General features: G+C 46.9%; 1 protein-coding gene and 1 non-coding gene across 2 annotated transcripts in view; both read left to right on the forward strand.

Moving 5' to 3' along the window:
• The first annotated feature begins 304 nt into the window (after positions 1-304).
• On the forward strand, positions 305-376 carry TRNAE-CUC (transfer RNA glutamic acid (anticodon CUC)). The gene has a single exon. It is a non-coding gene; the product is annotated as a tRNA-Glu (tRNA).
• A 10,213-nt stretch (positions 377-10,589) lies between these two features.
• DNAJC5 (DnaJ heat shock protein family (Hsp40) member C5) overlaps positions 10,590-21,713 on the forward strand; it is a 74,851-nt gene continuing 63,727 nt past the window's right edge. Inside the window, exon 1 of the mRNA XM_068263176.1 lies at positions 10,590-10,679. The gene's annotated coding sequence lies outside the window, so the exon portion shown is untranslated. The remainder of the gene's footprint in view (positions 10,680-21,713) is intronic.

Genomic DNA, 21,713 nt, shown 5'->3' on the forward strand with positions numbered 1-21,713 from the left:
CAATCAAAAAAAAAAATTGATCGGAAATCAGATTGGGCAGGTTGGAGATAAGCAATCTGACAGAAAATTATGTCTTTCCTTAACAACAGAGCTTGGTGTAATTTGCCTTCTTAAAACAGAAGGAAATTTGCAATAATTCAGCTATAAGTGAACATTTGTGGTTACCCACAATGCACTACTACTGAATATGCAAACAACGCATATGAACAACAGATAGAGAGCGTGGAAAAAAAAGTTTAGATATTGTCGTCCAGTAGAGGGCACTATAGTACTTAAGTGTACGTGTTCACATTGCATTGTAACTTCCCTGGTGGTCTAGTGGTTAGGATTCGGCGCTCTCACCGCCGCGGCCCGGGTTCGATTCCCGGTCAGGGAAAATGTATTTTTTTTCCTGCAGTTTCCTTTGCTACACTGACTTATTACATCCAGTCAGTTGTATTTGTTGAGTCTTTGAGAGAATGTGAATGTCTTCGGATTACATCTAGTGAAAGCTTGCTCTACTCTTGCAGAATATAGAGCCTGAAGTGTAATTACCATTACAAAGCAGCTGGTCTGCCTGCCCCCAGGCAAATACGGCCACACCTCTGAGTCAATACAAACTTACTGCAACTACTGAAGCATAACAACCTTCCCACAATAATCCTTATATCATTTAAATAACACACAAAGAACAGCATTCGCAATTACACTAGCACTTTTAGGTGTGCAACTGCCCTGAGACAACAGCAAGAGGAACATGGTTAGTCACAAACCATCATGCAAAGATGAGCTGAATTGTGTTTTTTTTTACAAAAAAGCTCGTTATAAAGTAACCCAACAGCAATGCGAGAAATTGGAGGAAAGTAACCAAAAAACATGAAAGCTGTGATTGCAAATCAGGATACTGGCTTCTGAATATTCTTTAGTCACCAGGGGCATAACTACAACTGAGCAGGCAGCCCCTACAACTACAGGGGGCCCAGAGCTGTGAGGGGAGCCCCCCCCAACTACTAACCTTCCCCCCCCCCCCCCCCCCCCTCTGATACAGGGGTCCATCCTTCAGATCAGGTGTTTTGTGTCTACACTTATTATGGGTGTGAAGGCTACAATGTCCACACTTGTTTTACGACCCTTGTGAGATGGACCCCCAGGCTGTGAGTGTCACCAGGGGAGGCAAGGGAAAGGGTGTAAACATTGGGGGCCCCAACAGAGTTTTGCTGGGGCCCCCTGATTTGTAGTTATACCCCTGTTAGTCACAACAACATTTTCTATTTTGTTTAAAATTCAAAAAGGGATTTGTTTGCTTTGAATTATTCAAGTTCTGCAACCACGGCATGTCTCTTATTTTTATGTATTTCCTTTAAAATTACACTCTGTAAAACCTTTTTTTAATGCTAATAGGCAGTCAGCAGGAATACAGTGGGATGCGAACGTTTGGGCAACCTTGTTAATCGTCATGATTTTCCTGTATAAATTGTTGGTTGTTACAATAAAAAATGTCAGTTAAATATATCATATAGGAGACACACACAGTGATTTTTGAGAAGTGAAATGAAGTTTATTGGATTTACAGAAAGTGTGCAATAATTGTTTAAATAAAATTAGGCAGGCGCATAAATTTGGGCACTTTTTTATTTTATTGATTCTAAAACGTTTATAACTAATTATTGGAACTGAAATTGGCTTGGTAAGCTCAGTAACCCCTGACCTACATGCACGGGTGAATCCAGTTATGAGAAAGAGTATTTAAGGGGGTCATTTGTAAGTTTCCCTCCTCTTTTAATTTTCTCTGAAGTGTAGCAACATGGGGGTCTCAAACCAACTCTCAAATTACCTGAAGACAAAGATTGTTCACCATCATGGTTTAGGTGAAGAATACAGAAAGCAGTCTCAGAGATGTCAGCTGTCTGTTTCCACAGTTAGAAAAATATTTAGGAAATGGAAGACTATAGGCTCAGTTCAAGTTAAGTCTCGATGTGGCAGACCAAGGAAAAGCTCAAAAAAACAGAAGCGATGAATGGTGAGAACAGTCAGAGTCAACCCACCGACCAGCACCAAAGACCTACAACATCATCTTGCTGCAGATGGAGTCACTGTGCATCGTTCAACCATTTGGCGCACTATACACAAGGAGACGCTGTATGCAGGAGTGATGCAAAGGAAGCCTTTTCTCTGCCCACAGCAAAAACAGAGCCACTTGAGGTATGCTAAAGCACATTTGGACAAGCAAGCATCATTATGGTATAAGGTGCTATGGACTGATCATACTAAAATTGAGTTATTTGGGCATAACAAGGGGCGGTATGCATGGAGGAAAAAGAACAAAGCATTCCAGGAAAAACACCTGCTACCTACAGTAAAATATGGTGGTGGTTCCATCATGCTGTGGGCAGTGGGGCCAGTGCAGGGACTGGGAATCTTGTCTAAGTTGAGGCAAGCATGGATTCCACTCAGTGTCAGCAGATTCTGGAGACCTATGTCCAGGAATCGGTGACAAAGCTGAAGCTGCGCTGGATCTTTCAACAAGACAACGGCCCTAAACACTGCTCAAAATCCACAAAGGCATTCATGCAGAGGAACAAGTACAACTTTCTGGAATGGCCATTTCAGTCCCCAGACCTGAATATAATTGAAAATCTGTGGTGTGAGTTAAAGAGGGCTGTCCATGCTCGGAAGCCATCAAACTTGAATGAACTAGAGATGTTTTGTAAAGAGGAAGGGTCCAAAATACCTTCAACCAGAATCCAGACTCTCATTGGAACCTACAGGAAGTGTTTAGAGGCTGTAATTTCTGCAAAAGGAGGATCTACTAAATATTGATTTCATTTCTTTTTTGTGGTGCCCAAATTTATGCATCTGCCTAATTTTGTTTAAACAATTACTGTGCACTTTCTGTAAATTCAATAAACTTCATTTCACTTCTCAAATATCACTGTGTAAGTCTCCTATATGATATATTTAACTGACATTTTTTATCATAACAACCGATGATTTATACAGGAAAATCATGATGATTAACAAGGTTGCCCAAACTTTTGCATCCCACTGTATCTTTCAGATTTTAAATGCCAAAAATCTAAATGTTTTGCAATATAATTTTAAGTACACATTTTTGTTATAATTGCACTTGTATGACATTTGGCTATAAAAAAAAAGAAAGAAAGAAAAGAAAATCTGAACCAGGGGTTTAAATGATCAAAACAATTAGATCTGCTCAGGGGCGTAGCAATAGGCCCTGCAGCGCCTGCGCCCGCGGGGGGGCCCGCCCCCCCCCCCCCCCCTGGGGCCCGCTCGGGGCCGTTTTTTGGGGGCTGGAGGGGTGGCAGCATGAGGGGAAAGCCTTGCCCACAGTCGGCGGGGAGAGGGGAAGTTCCCCCCTCTCCCTCACCTCGGAGCTCTCCCCTCTGCGCTCCCCTCCAGCTAGTTAACGTGTGTGGGCAGCGGGCAGCAGCGGCGTCAGGATACATACCTTCTTCCTTGCGTTCCATCGCCGCCTTCTCGCTCTAGCGGCTGACGTCACTTCCGGAAGCGGAAGTGACGTCTGCCGCTAGAGCGAGAAGGCGGCGATGGAACGCAAGGAAGAAGGTATGTATCCTGACGCCGCTGCTGCCCGCTGCCCACACACGTTAACTAGCTGGAGGGGAGCGCAGAGGGGAGAGCCCCGAGGTGAGGGAGAGGGGGGAACTACCCCTCTCCCCGCCGACTGTGGGCAAGGCTTTCCCCTCATGCTGCCACCCCTCCAGCCCCCAAAAACCGGCCACGAGCGGGCCCCGGGGGGGGCGCTCTGAAATTCTGCAGGGGGATTTTCTGGTGTCTGCTGCCCACATTACGATTTTCTGGTCACTGCTGCACACATTGCGATTTTCTGGTGTCTGCTGCCCACATTACGATTTTCAGGTGTCTGCTGCCCACATTGCGATTTTCAGGTGTCTGCTGCCCACATTACGATTTTCTGGTCACTGCTGCACACATTGCGATTTTCTGGTGTCTGCTGCCCACATTACGATTTTCTGGTCACTGCTGCACACATTGCGATTTTCTGGTGTCTGCTGCCCACATTACGATTTTCAGGTGTCTGCTGCCCACATTACGATTTTCTGGTCACTGCTGCACACATTGCGATTTTCTGGTGTCTGCTGCCCACATTACGATTTTCTGGTGTCTGCTGCCCACATTACGATTTTCTGGTGTCTGCTGCCCACATTGCGATTTTCAGGTGTCTGCTGCCCACATTACGATTTTCTGGTCACTGCTGCACACATTGCGATTTTCTGGTGTCTGCTGCCCACATTGCGATTTTCAGGTGTCTGCTGCCCACATTACGATTTTCTGGTCACTGCTGCACACATTGCGATTTTCTGGTGTCTGCTGCCCACATTACGATTTTCAGGTGTCTGCTGCCCACATTACGATTTTCTGGTCACTGCTGCACACATTGCGATTTTCTGGTGTCTGCTGCCCACATTGCGATTTTCAGGTGTCTGCTGCCCACATTGCGATTTTCAGGTCACTGCTGCACACATTAGGATTTTCTGGTGTCTGCTGCCCACATTAGGATTTTCTGGTGTCTGCTGCCCACATTGCGATTTTCTGGTGACTGCTGCCCACATGGTGATTTTCTGGTGACTGCTGCCCACATGGCGATTTTCTGGTGACTGCTGCCCACATTGCAGTTTTTTGGTGAACTCTGCCCACATTACGATTTTCTGTCCCACATTACGATATTCTGGTGAACGCTGCCCACATTACGATTGTCTGGTGAATGCTGTCCACGTTACAATTTTCTGGTGACTGCTGCTCACGTTACGATTTTCTGGTGACTGGTGCCGGCGGGGACGAGCGGGCACGAGCGGGGAATCGAATGTGGCGCACGCGCGGCGAGCGGGGACGCGGCGGGCACATGCGGGGACGCGCAAGAGGCCGCCAATCGCCACAACATCTCCCCAACATCTCCCCGTGTAGACGGGGCTTTAAATTGCTTTGAGGAACATCAGTCAGAGTTTAACCTGCTTCCCTGGCCAGCTCAGTCCCCTGACCTCAATCTTATTGAGCATTTGTGGGAGGAAGTCAAAAGATCACTTCAAAGCTTGGAATCACCACCATCCAATCTGACCCAACTTAGAGCTGCCATTATGTCAGCATGGGCCAACATTCCACAGCAACTGTATCAGCTTCTTGTTGAGTCCATGCCAAGAAGAATATCGGTTGTGATCAGAGCTAAAGGTGGACCAACTCGTTTTTAGAGGGTGTCTCTAATTTTTTGGCCACTCAGTGTATTTCAGTGTATTATAACTATTTGTATCCCTATCAGATAAACAAACCGCACCCTCTTTTCCCAAGATATATGGTGCTGTTATCACCTAAAACAACTTCATCCAGTGCAGATAAGATTTGAGAAGTGACTTTCAGAAGATAACATAATGAAAATACACATCATTAACAGCTATTAACAAGGACAGCAAGATTATATTCTGAGCAGTCATTCCATCACCTGTCAAATCTATAGCTAGCAGTGATTCTGAAACAGACAGCAATGAGAAGTAATACCAACGAACATCCAAATCGTTTGGCACTTGCAACTGCACCAATCAAATGCCCTTCTTGTCAATTTTTATTGGAACGATTCAAAGCTGCTTATAATTTGCATCTCGTTGACCATCGAGAGAATAGCCAGGTAGCTTTGAGGTGACCTAGAACCACTAGGAAAGTATAGGGGACTAATGCTGGGTTTACACCATACAATTTTCTGTTATGCTGGGAATACACGGTACGTTTTTGCCCGTGTACTCGATTCCGGCGCGTCCCTGTTCGTCCCCGCGGGCGGCCGGATCGATTCCCGCACGTCCCCGCGGGCACATCTTATCTTCTTTTCGTTTTTTACCATTGTCCTGCCCGCGGTATCGAGCGGGGAATTGATCCGGCGGGTGATTGAATGGACACGTCAGAAATTATCAATCGAGCCATCAGCGGCTCGATTACACGGTACAAAAAAACGTACCGTGTATTCCCAGCATTAGATTTACCTGCCAAATAAATAAAGCTCAACATGTTGGAAATGTATCTATCTTACGATCTATCTGCCGAGCAATTAGGCATTGTTCTACTCAGCAGATGATAAACAGAAGACAATGCACCAGAGATAATGACCATTCTCTACAGAAAATAATCTAATTATGCATTCTACCAGAAAATCTAACAGAAAAATCTTATGCTAGGAATACACGGGTCGATCCGGCGTCCGATTAGCCGCCGGATCAACTCCCGCCGCATCCCCGCTCGTCCGCGCGGATTAATTACCGCTCGCCCCCGCCGGCGCTCCTTTTCAGCTGCTCGATTCCCTGCCATCGTCCGCCGGCAAGGATCGAGCGGGTGGGAGTCGATCAGCTTAATCGGGCCAGCTGAATATTATCAGCTGGCCGGATCAGCTGCTCGATACACGGTACAGAAACGTACCGTGTATCCCCAGCATTACAGAAGAATCTAACAGAAAATTGTATGGTGTAAACCCAGCATAATGCTGGGCATACACGGCTCGTTTTTTATTATCAATCGAGCCGCTGATGGCTCGATTGATAATATCCGACGTGTCCGATCACTGCGCCGGATCGATACTGCGCTCGATCCCCGCGGGCGGACAATGGAAGAAACGAGCGGGAATGGAGCCACGCGCCAGTGTGGACGAGCGGGCACGCGCCAGCATCGAGCCAGCGGCTCGATTCTGGCGCACAAACGAGCCGTGTATGCCCAGCATAAAAGAGACTCAAAAGCATCATGGTACCCACAGTTGCTGCCAAGGTGAAATAGAAAACAATCTTTACTTACCTGGGACTTCTTCCAGCCCATAGAAGTCTTCTGGGTCCCTCGCCGCAGCTCCGGTGCTCCCCGGGGTCCCACTCGCCGACACATCAGGGAACTGTATAAGGAAGAGAAGGGGGATCACCAGAAAACAGTATGAGGGAGAGAAGAGGAACGGTAGACAATAGGGAACTGTATAGGGGAGGGAGACCACTACACACCAAGACACTGTATAGGGGAGGAATGGGGCCATTAGACACCAGGGAACTGTGTAGGAGAGGGAGGATCACCAAACACCAGGGAACCGTATAAAGGAGGGAGGGGGGAACAATAGACACCAGGGAACTGTATAGGGGTGAGAGGGAGCCTCGTGTAAAATTGAGGTGTAGCAGTGGCGGGTCTCAGTGTCCTTTCTTCCTTGCTCCAAAGGTTAGGAGGTATGACTTTACCCCACTTGTCCATCCCCCCCCCCCCCCCCCCGCCATCACTAGAGATGGTCTATTGGACACAAATGATTCTGGCTTGCAAATTATGGCCTGGGACCCACTACAGGTGCTTTGCTGCAATCACAGAGCACCCATGATTTGCAGAGCCAGATTTGGAGATGTTACCGCCCAAGGCCCACTGTCACCAACCTAAGCACAGCACAGGATGGGGGGAGCACAAGACCAGTGCTCCACTGCCCACATCTGTAGAAGCAAGACAGCCATGGACTGGGTTTGTGTCTGCTGCGCTGCGGGTAACGTTTGGCATTTTTACTGCCTAAAGCCCTGTTTACACATAATCAGTTGGTACGCTTTTTTTTCTCTTCCCCATAGCAGTGCATTATGAAAAATCTTTCAGTTAAAACGCGTATAGTGTGAACTGTGCCATAGGAAAACATGGGCATTACTTTGAAATTAGTTGTCCTTTCAGTGATGACTGAGAGCAACTAATTAAATGTAAACAGAGCCTTAGTGTGCCAGCACACTGCCACCCCTTGCTTTCTGGTGCCCGAGGCCATGGCCTTTGTGGCTTTGCCTCAAATCCAGCCATGACGATTTGCTAAATCAAGGAAGCACCGCGATTCCAGGAGAGAGATGGCAATCTGGCTATTGCAGCCACTGATGTTAACTTTAGGCAGCTTGGATTTTGGCCAATTAAATTGATCAGGAGGTCCATCTATCAGGCCTTGTTCACATTGCGTTCCGTTCGCGTGGACGTTAGCGTTGGGCAGGAAGTGAACTCTTTGACCCGGAAAAGAATAAATACAATGTATTTATTCTTAAAAACGAAGCGATTTTGTGAGCGTTTTTCCGATACCTTCCATTGAGGCGGAATCACCCTGAAAGTGGTACAGGCACCATTTTGCTGCACGTACCACGCTGATATGAACCTTCTCATAGAGATTCATTGTCCACGCGGTCTGGGGCATTTTTAAAAAGTTCATGCGGGCGAAAAAAAGCCAAAAACGCCTGCAATGTGAACAAGCCCTCAGACCCAGTTCCAAGCTACATACAGTGGTGTGAAAAACTATTTGCCCCCTTCCTGATTTCTTATTCTTTTGCATGTTTGTCACACTTAAATGTTTCTGCTCATCAAAAACCGTTAATTGTTAGTCAAAGATAACATAGTTGAACACAAAATGCAGTTTTAAATGACGTTTTTTATTATTTAGTGAGAAAAAAACTTCAAATCTACATGGCCCTGTGTGAAAAAGTGATTGCCCCCCTAGTTAAAAAATAACTTAACTGTGGTTTATCACACCTGAGTTCAATTCCTGTAGTCACCCCCAGGCCTGATTACTGCCACACCTGTTTCAATCAAGATATCACTTAAATAGGAGCTATCTGACATAGAGAAGTAGACCAAAAGCACCTCAAAAGCTAGACATCATGCCAAGATCCAAAGAAATTCAGGAACAAATGAGAAAACAAAAGTAATTGAGATCTATCAGTCAGGTAAAGGTTATAAAGCCATTTCTAAAGCTTTGGGACTCCAGCGAACCACAGTGAGAGCCGTTATCCACAAATGGCAAAAACATGGAACAGTGATGAACCTTCCCAGGAGTGGCTGCCTGCCAAAATTACCCCAAGAGCGCAGAGAAAACTCATCCGAGAGGACACAAAAGACCCCAGGACAACATCTAAAGAACTGCAGGCCTCACTTGCCTCAATTAAGGTCAGTGTTCACGACTCCACCATAAGAAAGAGACTGGGCAAAAACGGTCTGCATGGTAGATATCCAAGGCGCAAACTACTTTTAAGCAAAAAGAACATTAAGGCTCGTCTCAGTTTTGCTAAAAAAAACATCTCAATGATTGGCAAGAATTTGGGGAAAATACCTTGTGGACCGACGAGACAAAAGTTAAACTTCTTGGAAGGTGCGTGTCCCGTTACATCTGGCGTAGAAGTATCACAGCATTTCAGCAAAAGCACATCATACCAACAGTAAAATATGGTGGTGGTAGTGTGATGGTCTGGGGTTGTTTTGCTGCTTCAGGACCTGGAAGGCTTGCTGTGATAGATGGAACCATGAATTCTACTATCTACCCAAAAATCCTGAAGGAGTCAGTCCGGCCATCTGTTTGTCAACTCAAGCTGAAGCGATCTTGGGTGCTGCAGCAGGACAATGACCCAAAACACACCAGCAAATCCACCTCTGAATGGCTGAAGAAAAACAAAATGAAGACTTTGGAGTGGCCTAGTCAAAGTCCTGACCTGAATCCTATTGAGATGTTGCGGCATGACCTTAAAAGGCGGTTCATGCTAGAAAACCCTCAAATAAAGCTGAATTACAACAATTCTGCAAAGATGAGTGGGCCAAAATTCCTCCAGAGCGCTGTAAAAGACTAGTTGCAAGTTATTGCAAACGCTTGATTGCAGTTATTGCTGCTAAGGGCGGCCCAACCAGTTATTAGGTTCAGGGGGCAATTTCTTTTTCACACAGGGCCATGTACGTTTTGAGTTTTTTTTCTCACTAAATAATAAAAACCATCATTTAAAACTGCATTTTGTGTTCAATTATGTTATCTTTGACTAATAGTTAACGGTTTTTGATGAGCAGAAACATTTAAGTGTGACAAACATGCAAAAGAATGAGGGCTCGTTTCCACTATAGCGAATCCGCATGCGGGCACTGCATGCGGATTCGCATACTTAATGTTAGTGGATGGGGCTGTTTCCACGTGTGCGGCGGCGGCGGCGTTTTTCGGTGCGGTGAAAATCTGCACGACAGGGTCGTGCAGATTCGCGTGCGGCAGGAATGCGGGCGAATCGCCGCTAATGTATTCAATAGGGAAATCGCATGCGGCTTTGTCATGCGGATTACCCCGCGATTTCGCATGCGATTTCGCATGAAAGCCAATGGAACTTAACACAGGCAGTGACATGGTTAAATTCGCATGGCTCCTTGCCATGTGAAATCGCATGCGAAATCGCGGGTAAATCTGCATGCGGAAACGCAGCCGCATGCGATTTCTTCAGCGGTGGAATCCAGGCGATTCCGCACCGCTACAGTGGAAACAAGTCCTAAGAAATCAGGAAGGGGGCAAATAGTTTTTCACACCAATGTACAAATCATTTTAATCTGTACAGGGAAACAAATCATCATCTCATTACCCATCACCTGTGCTCTGTCCATTCCCTTCCTACTCTCCCCCTGCTGCTCAACCACCCTCCTCCCCTGTGTACCTGAGGCTGAGGCACTGCCGCCCCCTCCCTGTCAGTCACTCAGTCAGGGCCCGGCTGCCTCGCTCCTCCCCCCTCCTCACGGGCTCCCCGGCGCGCGCTCCCGGCTTTCCTCTGCCGGGCGCGCGCTTCCTGCGGACCTCCGTGACGTCACCGGCCGGCACCGCGCACGCACCGCCCCCTCTGCGTCTGACTGTCGAGACGTGACCGAGCCGAACCGAGCGGCACCGGGAAGAGGTGAGAGCGGGGGCCGGGGGGGAGGGGGAGCGAGCGGGAGGGGTGCAGCCCGGGGTGAGGAGCTGCGGGGGGCGGGGTGGCCGCGGATCACCTTAGCTGACAGGATAATCTCCATTCATTCCCAGCAGCCCCGCACCGGCTCAGCCCGGCAGAGATCCTCAGCTACATCACGTGATACACCCGGCTCAGCCCGACCTCCCTGGACTGCATGTCATATACAGGGAGCGGTGCTATCATATATACATATAGATGTCAATATCCTATGTATATCCTTTACAGAGAGCTCAGCCCTGCGCATTATGTGCCAATATTATCCTGTGCAGCTCAGCCCTGTGCTAGCCATCATGTGTGTAATGTGCCTGTGTTATCCTACATACTATGCCAATAGTATCCTACGTGTATCAGTATTATCTTAGTAATGTCATTATTATCCAATGCATGTCAGTAGCATAACTATTATACTTTACAGTGGCTCTGTGCTGTACATGTGGCAATGTTATCTTATATATGCCAATATCCTATATGTAACAGTATTATTCTATATGTACCAGTATTATCCTATAAATGCTACATATTCTATATATTCCAATATTCTCCTATATGTACCAGCATTATACTATATATGCCAATATTATCATATATGTGCCAGTATTCTATATGTGCCAATATTATCCTATACATAATTTTTTTTATATGTGACTGTATATAGACAGAGCATCTGTCTCGGATGTACTGCATAGATAATGACCCATCTTTGGATGTTTGGATATCTTTAATCATAAAAGTGTTTGTCAGCTGAAATACAAAAAGTGAAGCACTGAGAGCCCAATATAATGTGTGTATTAGGTTTGATGGATAGTGTGATGTGTAAGTAAGTAAATTGATACTCGCAAACCAGGCAACCACTGTAAATGCAGGTGGGGAGATTAAGACCTGTCCCCACTCAGGATTAAAGAGACTCTGAAGCGAAAATTTTTTGCTATATTTACCTTTTAATTCGCTTCAGAAGTCTCATCAGTGGTAAACCGCCGCATCCCCGCTGAAAAACGAGTGTTGCAGACCCCCCAAATCCTCGGGCAAACGTTGTGGATTGTGCTGCCCTGAGAGGCAGAGCTTTCTGCTGTAACTCTGCCTCTCCTGCTGTCAATCGCCGTGCGGATCTCCGCCTCTCCCCACTCCTCTCTGTGAAGGAAGAGTGAGAGTGGAGGCAGAGCTACAGCAAAGAGCTCTGCCTCTTTCATGAAGCGCCGGCTAGATCCCCCCCCCCCCCCCCCCGGGGATTTGGGGGGTCTGCAGCCCTCATTTTTCGGCGGGGATGCAGCGGTTTACCGCTGATGAGACTTCTGAAGCAAATTAAAAGGCAAATATAGCAAAAAAAATTGCTTCAGACTCTCTTTAAAGGACTTACGAGCCCAAATACGTAAAAAAAAAAGTACCTTAATCACTTTTAAATGCACGGAGGACGCCATCCGCACCCTCCGTGCAGTTCCGCCGGGTCCCTGCAGTGTGACAGCCCCCCGTGCCGGGCTCCCCTTCCTCTCCTAAGATGGCCGCCGGAGCTGGCCGCGGCTGCGCAGTCCGCATACACGTTAGTGCGGCTGCGCAGCTCTAGGGCCTACCCCAGATCCACGCATAGTAGCATTTTCCTCGCGCCGCAATTGCACGTGAACCGTTGGAAATTGAGTGTGATCGCACTAAAAACCATGCAGCCCGACTGTTAAAATTTGTGAAAATTCAAAACACGCTAATAGGAAATGAGCACTGCAATTTACATATAAATTGCAGTGCTGTTGAGATCGGAAAACAGCCGCAATCTGTTGTTTTTTGTTTTTTTTTTCTTGTTTTTTTGCAGCGGATCTTGGTGGAAAAGCAGCCGGTAAAACATGGCGGTCTTAAATGTGGATCCGTGATAAACTTTTACTTATTGTAAAATTGTGTTCCTTTCATATAGTCTATAGGGCATTCCTTAAAGAGGAACTCCAGTGAAAATAATGTAATAAAAAAAAGTGCTTCTTTTTTACAATAATTATGTATAAATGATTTAGTCAGTGTTTGCCCGATGTAAAAGCTTTTAAATCCCTGATTTACATTCTGACATTTATTACATGGTGCCAATTTTACTGTGGGCAGGTAATGTAGCTGCTGCATGCTTTTTTGGCAGATGGAAACAACTGTAAACAGCTATTTCCCACAATGCAGCAGGGTTCACAGACAAGAAAACTGCCAAGAGTACGTACTCAGAATTTCTTTGTGGGAGGGGTTTCACCACAATATCAGCCATACAGCGCCCCCTGATGGTCTGTTTGTGAAAATGAATAGATTTCTCATATAAAAGGGGGTATCAGCTACTGATTGGGATAAAGTTCAATTCTTGGTCGGAGTTTCTCTTTAAACCGAATACTTTTTTGTTTTGTTTTAATACTTTAATTCCCTATAAACTAAACAAGCCTCGCGCACAGCTCATTTTGTGCCTTGACACTGTAACAAGGGCTTATGGGAGCTGGGAGCTCAGTCTGGGCAGGAGGAGGAAGAGGTTACTAGCCAGAGATTTCTGAGGCATAGGGGACTAAATTTACACACAGGCAAGCTGATAGCATCTCCAGCCCTCAGCCTGTGACAAAGTAAAGGCAGCCATACACTGGTCGATGTGCCATCAGATCGACCAGCTGACAGATCCCTATCTGATCGAATCTGATCAGATAGGGATCGTATGGCTGCCTTTACTGCAAACAGATTGTGAATCGATTTCAGCCTGAAACCGATCACAATCTGTTCAGCTGCTCCTGCCGCCTGTCCTCCCCCCGCGCATACATTACCTGAGGCTGGCTCCCGGGCGTCTTCTCCACGCTGCACCGCTCTGTTCTTGCTCCATCTCGGCGCTTCCTGTGTCACTCCGTGACCAGGAAGTTCAAATAGAGCGCCCTCTATTTGAACTTCCTGGGTCACTGCAGTGACCCAGGAAGCGCCGGGATGGAGCGGGTGCAGCGCTGAGAAGATGCGGAGAAGACGCCCGGGAGCCCGCATCAGGTAATGTATTTTTCATCGGATCGGCCGCCGCTAGCGACGCGCACTTTACCCGCGGGCGATCGAGGGTAATTTCCCGCACGGCGCGATCGACGGACCGATCCGATTTCGGGAGGAAATCGGATCGTCGGCGGCGTTTACCGCGAACGATTGGCAGCAGATTCGATCCCAGGATCGAATCTGCTGTCGAAACGGCCGGGAATCGGGCCAGTGTATGGCCACCTTTACAAACAGAACATGGCTGCCCTCATTGTATTACAGGAATAAATAATTATAAACTTTTGAAGCTGTTTGCAGCTAGATTTGCTGTGTAAACTATATAAACTTTAGATACAATATATAGACAAGTTACTTATTATAGTTAGTTTTTCATCTCAGATCCGCTTTAATGGAGCAATACTATAGTTATAAATTATACAGGATGCCTTCCCAGATTTACTCTGTATGTTACATACAGGCAGGGCAATCACCCATAAAATATCCTATATAGTACTTAGGAAAGTCAACTATGTTGAGTATAAATCCCTCCATTATATGCAATATAATAGTCACTGGTCCAATCTAAGCCAGGATACTGCATGGAGCCAGTATATTCTTCCTGGTGTGCTTGGCTTTCTGCTGGACATTCCAGTTTCCTTCCACATCACACAAAAACATACTAAGTAGCTAATTGGTTTCCCAAGAATTGATTTTAGACTAATGTTTGGGGCGTTAGATGATGAGCTCCTCTGAGGACAGTCAGTGACAGGACTATGTGTAAAGTGCTGCTGAAGATGTCAGGTAAATACATCATAATAATATGGTAGGACATTAGACTATGATTATAGTAGGATTAGAGTGTGAGCTCCTCTGAGGGCAGTCAGTGACATGACTATGTACTCTGTAAAGTGCTGCAGAAGATGTCAGTGCTGTATATATACATAATAATATGGTAGGACATTAGACTATTACTATTGTAGGATTAGATTGTGAAGTGCTGCAGAAGATGTCAGTGCTATATAAATTCAAAATAAAAAACAAATTCCTTAATATGTATATTTATATTCATATCACTTTAATCACAAATGAGTACAGAATTTCTTGTCTAAGACTTCCTGTTGCACTTCCTAATAACTTGTGTGTCTTTATGTCACCAAAGGGAACCATTTGTCCCCAGATTTAACAGGAGCTGAATATGTTACTTCGGGGATCCCCAACCTGTGGTCCGCGGCCCACTGGTGGTCCGCGGGACGCTTCCAGTTGGGCCGCAGGACTGTCCTCTTCAACCCCCCTCCCGCCCGTCCCCGCGGTCGCCGCTGTTATTACCTTAGCAGCGGCCGCTCTCCCCTCTCCAGCGCATGTATTTATTCAAGCAGCGTATCTCCCGGCTGCTCTGTGTGATGCGCAGGAAGAAGGGCTCGGTTACCATAGTAACGGCGATACATATCGCCACTACAGGAAGCCGCTGCCCTGCTTCCTGTCGCATCACACAGAGCAGCCGGGAGATACGCTGCTTGAATAAATACACGCGCCGAAGAGGGGAGAGCGGCCGCTGTTAAGGTAATAACAGCGGCGGGGACCACCACCTGGCTATACCGGGGCGCTATCCTGGGGCACTATACTTGCTATCCGGGGGCACTATTCTGGCTATACTTGGGCACTATTCTGGCTATACTGGGGCACTATACTGGCTATACTGGGGCACTATACTGGCTATACTGGGGCACTATACTGGGGTACTGGGGCACTATACAGGCTATACTGGGGCACTATTCTGGCTATACTGGGGCACTATTCTGGCTATACTGGGGCACTATTCTGGCTATACTGGGGCACTATGCTGGCTATACTGGGGCACTATGCTGGCTACACTGGGGCACTATGCTGGCTATATACTGGGGCACTATAATGGCTATACTGGGGCAACTAAACTCCCTATACTGGGGCAACTATGCTAGCTATGCCACTGCACCCTCGCCAGCACCCAGACCCTTAACCCCCCCCCCCCCCCCTTGGTAACCCGCTCCACTGTCCACTAGGACGCGCACCCGACGTCCACTGCCCCCGCGGCGGTCCCTGGGAAAAAATTTGGTCAGAAAGTGGTCCCCGGGCCGGGAAAGGTTGGGGACCCCTGTGTTACTTGATTTTTGGCTACTCCCGCTTCTCCTTAATAGTCTGAATAAATAAACATAGAATTCTGTTATCTATTACATCTCGTAGCCAGCAGGCATTTTTTTTCCTCTAAAGACCACCATGCATCATTGGGGCCCATACTGACGTCGCAATATTTGCGGCGATGTTACCCAACATTGGGCAACATCGTTTAACAAAAGCATGTTAAATGATGTTGCTCCCTGTGGCGATCGCGCATTGTTATTCAACGGACATGGGGGATTCTCTATGGGGAGGATCGTACATGACGTCATGCGCAGACCTGATCCCCATAGAGAAGACCAGAGCTGTGCGGGAGGCTGTGGCGATTGCTGGAACCAGGCTGAGTAATGTATTAGCGGCTGCTAAGCTAACATGTTCGGCAAACATTAATACTAATAGATATCTCCTAGGTGACCAAAACCTCTTGAGCGGCATGCTCGACAGTGTCGGGCATACCGTTCAGAAGGTTAAAGGGGGAGGTGTGTATGGATGCTATGTTAATCAATGAGAGCCATTCTCATTACTACATTCGAACAAATCCCTTCTTCCCGTTCCGCCGAACGGGGCAGGAGTTTGGGGAGGCTGTACTGGTTTAAGGGCGCTGCTTCTGACACTGGAGACCAGGCTTTGAATCTTGGCTCTTCCTGTTCAAAATGAACACTGCAAATGCAGCGCAGGAGACTTGGGCGCAGCCGGCGCCACCATAGACCGTAATGGGAATTACGGCTATAGCGGCTCACTGTGATTAACTTCGGCGCCGTCAGAAGATGGAGCTGAAGTTGCTTTTAAAACACTGTAGTTCCGCTTCTAGTAATAGCTGGAAGACGAAATACATTATTCCCCACTATCCAGGTCGACCTGGAGGGGGAATACTATTTAACGCTGCCGGGAAGTCGGGAGCTTGTGCAGCAGCAGGATAAGCTGTACCGGCTGTATCCTGTGCCCAAGTCTCCCGGCGGCGAATTCTTTGAGATTCGTTCAGAAAACCAGCACCTATTCAGTGAGACCACCTTGGGCAAGACTCCCTACCGCCTATAGAGCACGCCCTAGTGGCTGCAGCTCTGGCGCTTTGAGTCCACCAGGAGAAATGCACAGTATAAATGTTGTGTGTCTTGTGTTTTCCAGATCGATGTATGCTTCGCATTGAGCGATTGCTAACTGAATGCAGGGTTACAGGTGGAAAAACTGATGCCCAAGAAAACTGATCAGTGTAAACAATCAGTTTTTGATCCATGCAGTGTGAACCAGTGCGCAGTCAGCATTAAAGGACACCTAAAGTGAGAGGGATATGGAGGCGGCCATATCTATTTACACCCTCCTGGCGGTTAGCTAAAAATTCGCCAGGGGGCAGCAAATCTTTTTTTTTTTTAATGTTTTTTCATGTAGCGAGACAAAGTCTCGCTACATGATAGCCGCTGCTCAGCGGCATCTCCCCAGCCCCTCCGATCAGGAGATCCCGTTCAAAGAACGGGATCTCCTGGAGGGCTGCCCCCGTCGCCATGGCGACGGGGCGGGATGACGTCATCGACGTCGTGACGTCAAAGGGGATTCCGATCCACCCCATAGAGCTGCCTGGCACTAATTGGCCAGGCAGAGCACGGGGTCTGGGGGGGGGGGGGGGGGGGGGCGGCGCGGCGGATCGGCGGGTAGAGATGGCGATCGGGCACTGCACGCAGCTAGCAAAGTGCTAGCTGCGTGCAGCAAAAAAATAATTATGCAAATCGGCCCAGCGGGGCCTGAGTGGTGCCTTCCGGCGGCATAGCCCGAGCTCAGCTCGGGCTTACCGCCAGGAAGGTTAACATTACCAGTTGCCTGGAAGCCCTGCTGATCTCTCTGGCTGCAGTAGTGTCTGGATCACATACCTGAAACAAGCATGCAGCTAATCTTGTCAGCTTAAAAGCATTGGAGGCAGATGATCAGCAGGGCTGCCAGGCAACTAGTATTGTTTAACCACTTCCTGCAGATTATTTTTCTGAATTGTACATCCAATCACTTGCATGCCAGCCCCTTATAACATGTCTAGTCTATGGAATGGCTGGAAAGGGTTAAAAGGAGTTAAGTATGGCAGCTTCCAATACCCTCTAATTTCAGGTGTCCTTTATTGTGGTAGAAGGCCGTTCTCCTCTGAGGCTTCATGATTTTGGGCCTGGAATGGCCATTTTTCTTAATGAACAAATGTAATCTGTTACTGAGGGACACTCTGAATCTGCTGGAGTCTATTGTTTTAGAATTGGACGGTACAATAATCAGGTTATGATGGAGATTGGAGGCTTTATAGCAGCCTGTGACAGTATGATATGTAGCATGGCCACAGCCACTCATTGCTTTGTCTGCCAAAGCTTCAGTCCAAGCTGTGGATATCTCTACTATGAATGGAACCCAGTGCTGGACAAATCCCAGGAGCCAGGTGGCCAGGGCTCTGCTAAAATTACAACTAGTGCCTACATTTCAAGTTTCTCTCTAATTATTGCCAGTGGAGCTGGCTTCTGGTTGGACAGACTTGGTCATGAATAATATATTAATTTGTCCACTCCAGTCTTAGGCCTAGTACACGTGTGGGACTCAATTTCTTAAACTTCTTGCCGACCGCTTCACTCCAATTGGCATGAACGCGGCGGCAGCCCAAGGACTGCTCAATGCCAATTGGCGTATAGTCCTTGGGGCGGATATTGCAGGGGATCGCGTGTGCTGTTCCGCGCGCATCCCTGCTAGAATGATGGAGCTCCACTCCGTCATCAGTCTCCCATCGGCGATCGCCGCTAGGAGACTATTAGATGGCGACAGATTAGATGCCGTCTATTTACATGGTATAACTCTGCGATCTACAGCAGCGCTGTACTGGGGACAGCCATGTGACACGGCTGTCCCCTGGAGAGGCTGAAGAGCGATCGGCTGTCATAGGCTAATGCTTATGACAGCCAATCACGATGATTGGCTTGCCGGGGGAAGGGATCAAAGGGAAAAAAAGAAGAAAATAAGCAGTTTTATTTAAAAAAAATAATAATAAAAAGCCTGCAGCAGCGATCAGAGCCCAAGAACAGACATCTTTGTTTGGTGGGCAGAAAAGGGGGATCACTTGTGTGTGAAGTTGTGCGGCCCTGCAGCGAGCCCTTAAAGCTGCAGTGGCCTGAATTGTAAAAAAAATTGCCTGGTCGTTGGGAAGGGGTGGGGGTGTAAGCCTGTGGTCCTTAAAGAGAACCTGTACTGAGTAAAATTATTTAAAATAAACACATGAGGTAACTTCAAATGAACATTACATAATTACCTTACCAGCAGTTCCTCTCAGAAGCTCACCATTTTCTTCTAACAATGATCCCTTCCAGTTCTGACAACATTTTGTCAGAACTGAAATATACCAGTTGCTGTCAGTTATATATCAGTTGCTGTCAGTTACAGCTGAGAGGAGAACTGATGTGCCCATGTTTCCCTATGGCTCAAGTGGGCGATGTTACAGTTTAACAGTGTGCTGATCAGCAAGCTGTTATGGGGTAATAGCCATTTTCAAAATGGAGGACGGAGAATTCCCTTGATCACAGTGGACAAACAGGACGCAGGAGAGGAAAAATAGATTGAGGAGTAGACTACACAGGAGGTAAGTATGACTTGTGTATGTTTATTTTGACTTTTAAAGTTCAGTTCAGGTTTTCTTTAAGTGGTTGACCTGATCTGTACATTTAATGTGAGGTAAATTAACTCATGCAATAGAAAAAAGTTTTGTTTTTTTGAGTATTCACTAAGTTTGTAAAAGGAACCAGACGTGTCAAACCTATGGAAGCTGCCATGTTTATTTCCTTTTAAACAATACCGATTGCCTGGCTATCCTGCTGTTCTTTCTGGTCAGTAGGGTCTAAATCACACAACAGAAACAAGCATGTAGGTAATTCAGTCAGACTTCAGTCAGAAACATCTGATCTGCATGCTTGTTCAGGGGCTATGGCTAAATGTATGAGGATCAGCAGGACAGCCAGGCATTGTGCATTATTTAAAAATAAATAAACATGTCAGCCTCCATATCCCTCTCACCTCGTGTTCACTTCAACGTGTGGTAATATTGATAGTTTAGTCACTTCAAAATAAAAACAATTCTTGCCCATTCACAAACCTCATGCAGCATTTCGTTTGGTATTTGCTGAATTATTGCAGTGCAGGGAAAACATAAGCCAGATCTGATACTGACAGCATTCTATATTATACTTAAAAGTACTGTAAACGGCAAGTCCAAGCTGCATGAAATTAACATAAAATGACTATCAGCTCAGGACCATTAGCATCTCATTAGCCAATTTAATGCTGGGCATACACTGTTCGTTCCTGCCGCTCGATTCTCCCGTTCGATCATTTCGCTGCTTGATTCTGCAGTCGAATCTCTTATCTTCCGCTCGTTTTTCTTATCTATTTCCATTCACTTCTATCACACATCGAGCGGTGAAACGATTGAGTGGGAGATCGGACGTGTCGGAAATGATCTATCGAGCCATCTAAATGGCTCAAAAGCGACTCGTGTATTCCCAGCATTAGGCCTCTTTTCCACAAACAGTTGATAGGCAGTGAAACTGCCACAACTGCTCACTGCTGCCTGGCAATTGCTTGCTGAGCACACAGTTCAACTGCCCGCAAAAAAAGAGGCCCTAAAGAGGAACTGTCGCTAAAATCTTAAAATTTAATACAAATACAAATAAGAAGTACATTTCTTCCAGTGTAAAAAGAGCCATAAATTACTATTCTCCTATGTTACTGTCACTTACAGTAGGTAGTAGAAATCTGACATTACCGACAGGTTTTGGGTTAATCCATCTCTTAATGGGGGTTTCTCAGCATCGCCTTTACTGTTTATAAAGACATTCCCTGAAAAAGATTTATACAATGATGCTGGGCAGCCTCCCTGCTCGATGCACACTTTTTTTGGCAGTTTGATGGAGCAGCTACTAAGTGCTTTCAAGAAAACCCTGAGAAACCCCCCCCCTCCATGAGATGGGCTAGTCCAAAATCTGTCAGTAATATCAGATTTCTACTACTCACTCAGACTATTTCCCAGCGATCGCGTTTCAGTGCTATAGAAGCGCTAAACACGATCGTGGAAAAATCAATGCAGTGTCCAGTGATTTTTCCGTGTGAAACATCACTCCTGCAAAACGCTGGCAAAAATCGCCAGCGTTTTGCGCTTCTAAGTGTGAATGGGGCCTAACCAGTGTTATCAGTTCTCTCTCTGACTGCTTGCCATCTTTGTCTGGAGTGACTGCGTATTGGAGCTTTCCCTTATAGCAGGGGTCCCCAACCTTCTTTGGCCCAGGGACCGCTATCCAGACCAAACTTTTTCGAGGGGGGGGGGGGAATTTGTCTTGGGCTCTGTTTTTTTGCGGGTGGGGGGTGTTGATGTGCTAGGGTTTTTGCAGTTGTGAGTTCGGGGGGATGCGGCTTGTCTTGGGTCAGGTGCGGCGTAGGTACCCAGGTACAGGTGTAGGGAATCTAGGTGTAGGTAGTAGAGTTGGCCCAGTATAGGGAGCATAGTTGGCCCAGGATAGGGAGCATAGTTGGCCCATATATAGGGAGCATAGTTGGCCCATATATAGGGAGCATAGTTGGCCCAGATATAGGGAGCATAGTTGGCCCAGTATAGGGAGCATAGTTGGCCCAGTATAGGGAGCATAGTTGGCCCAGTATAGGGAGCATAGTTGGCCCAGTATAGGGAGCATAGTTGGCCCAGTATAGGGAGCATAGCCCTGACTCAGACAGGAAGTGACTAAAGTGTGACCCCTCACTGATAAGAAATTCCAACTATAAAACACTTTCCTAGCAGAAAATGGCTTCTGAGAGCAAGAAAGAGATACAAAGGGAAATTTCTTGTCAATGAGGGTCACACTGTAGTCACTTCCTGTC

This window comes from Hyperolius riggenbachi, chromosome 12 (genome assembly GCF_040937935.1).
Source record: "Hyperolius riggenbachi isolate aHypRig1 chromosome 12, aHypRig1.pri, whole genome shotgun sequence".
Lineage (NCBI taxonomy): Eukaryota > Metazoa > Chordata > Amphibia > Anura > Hyperoliidae > Hyperolius > Hyperolius riggenbachi.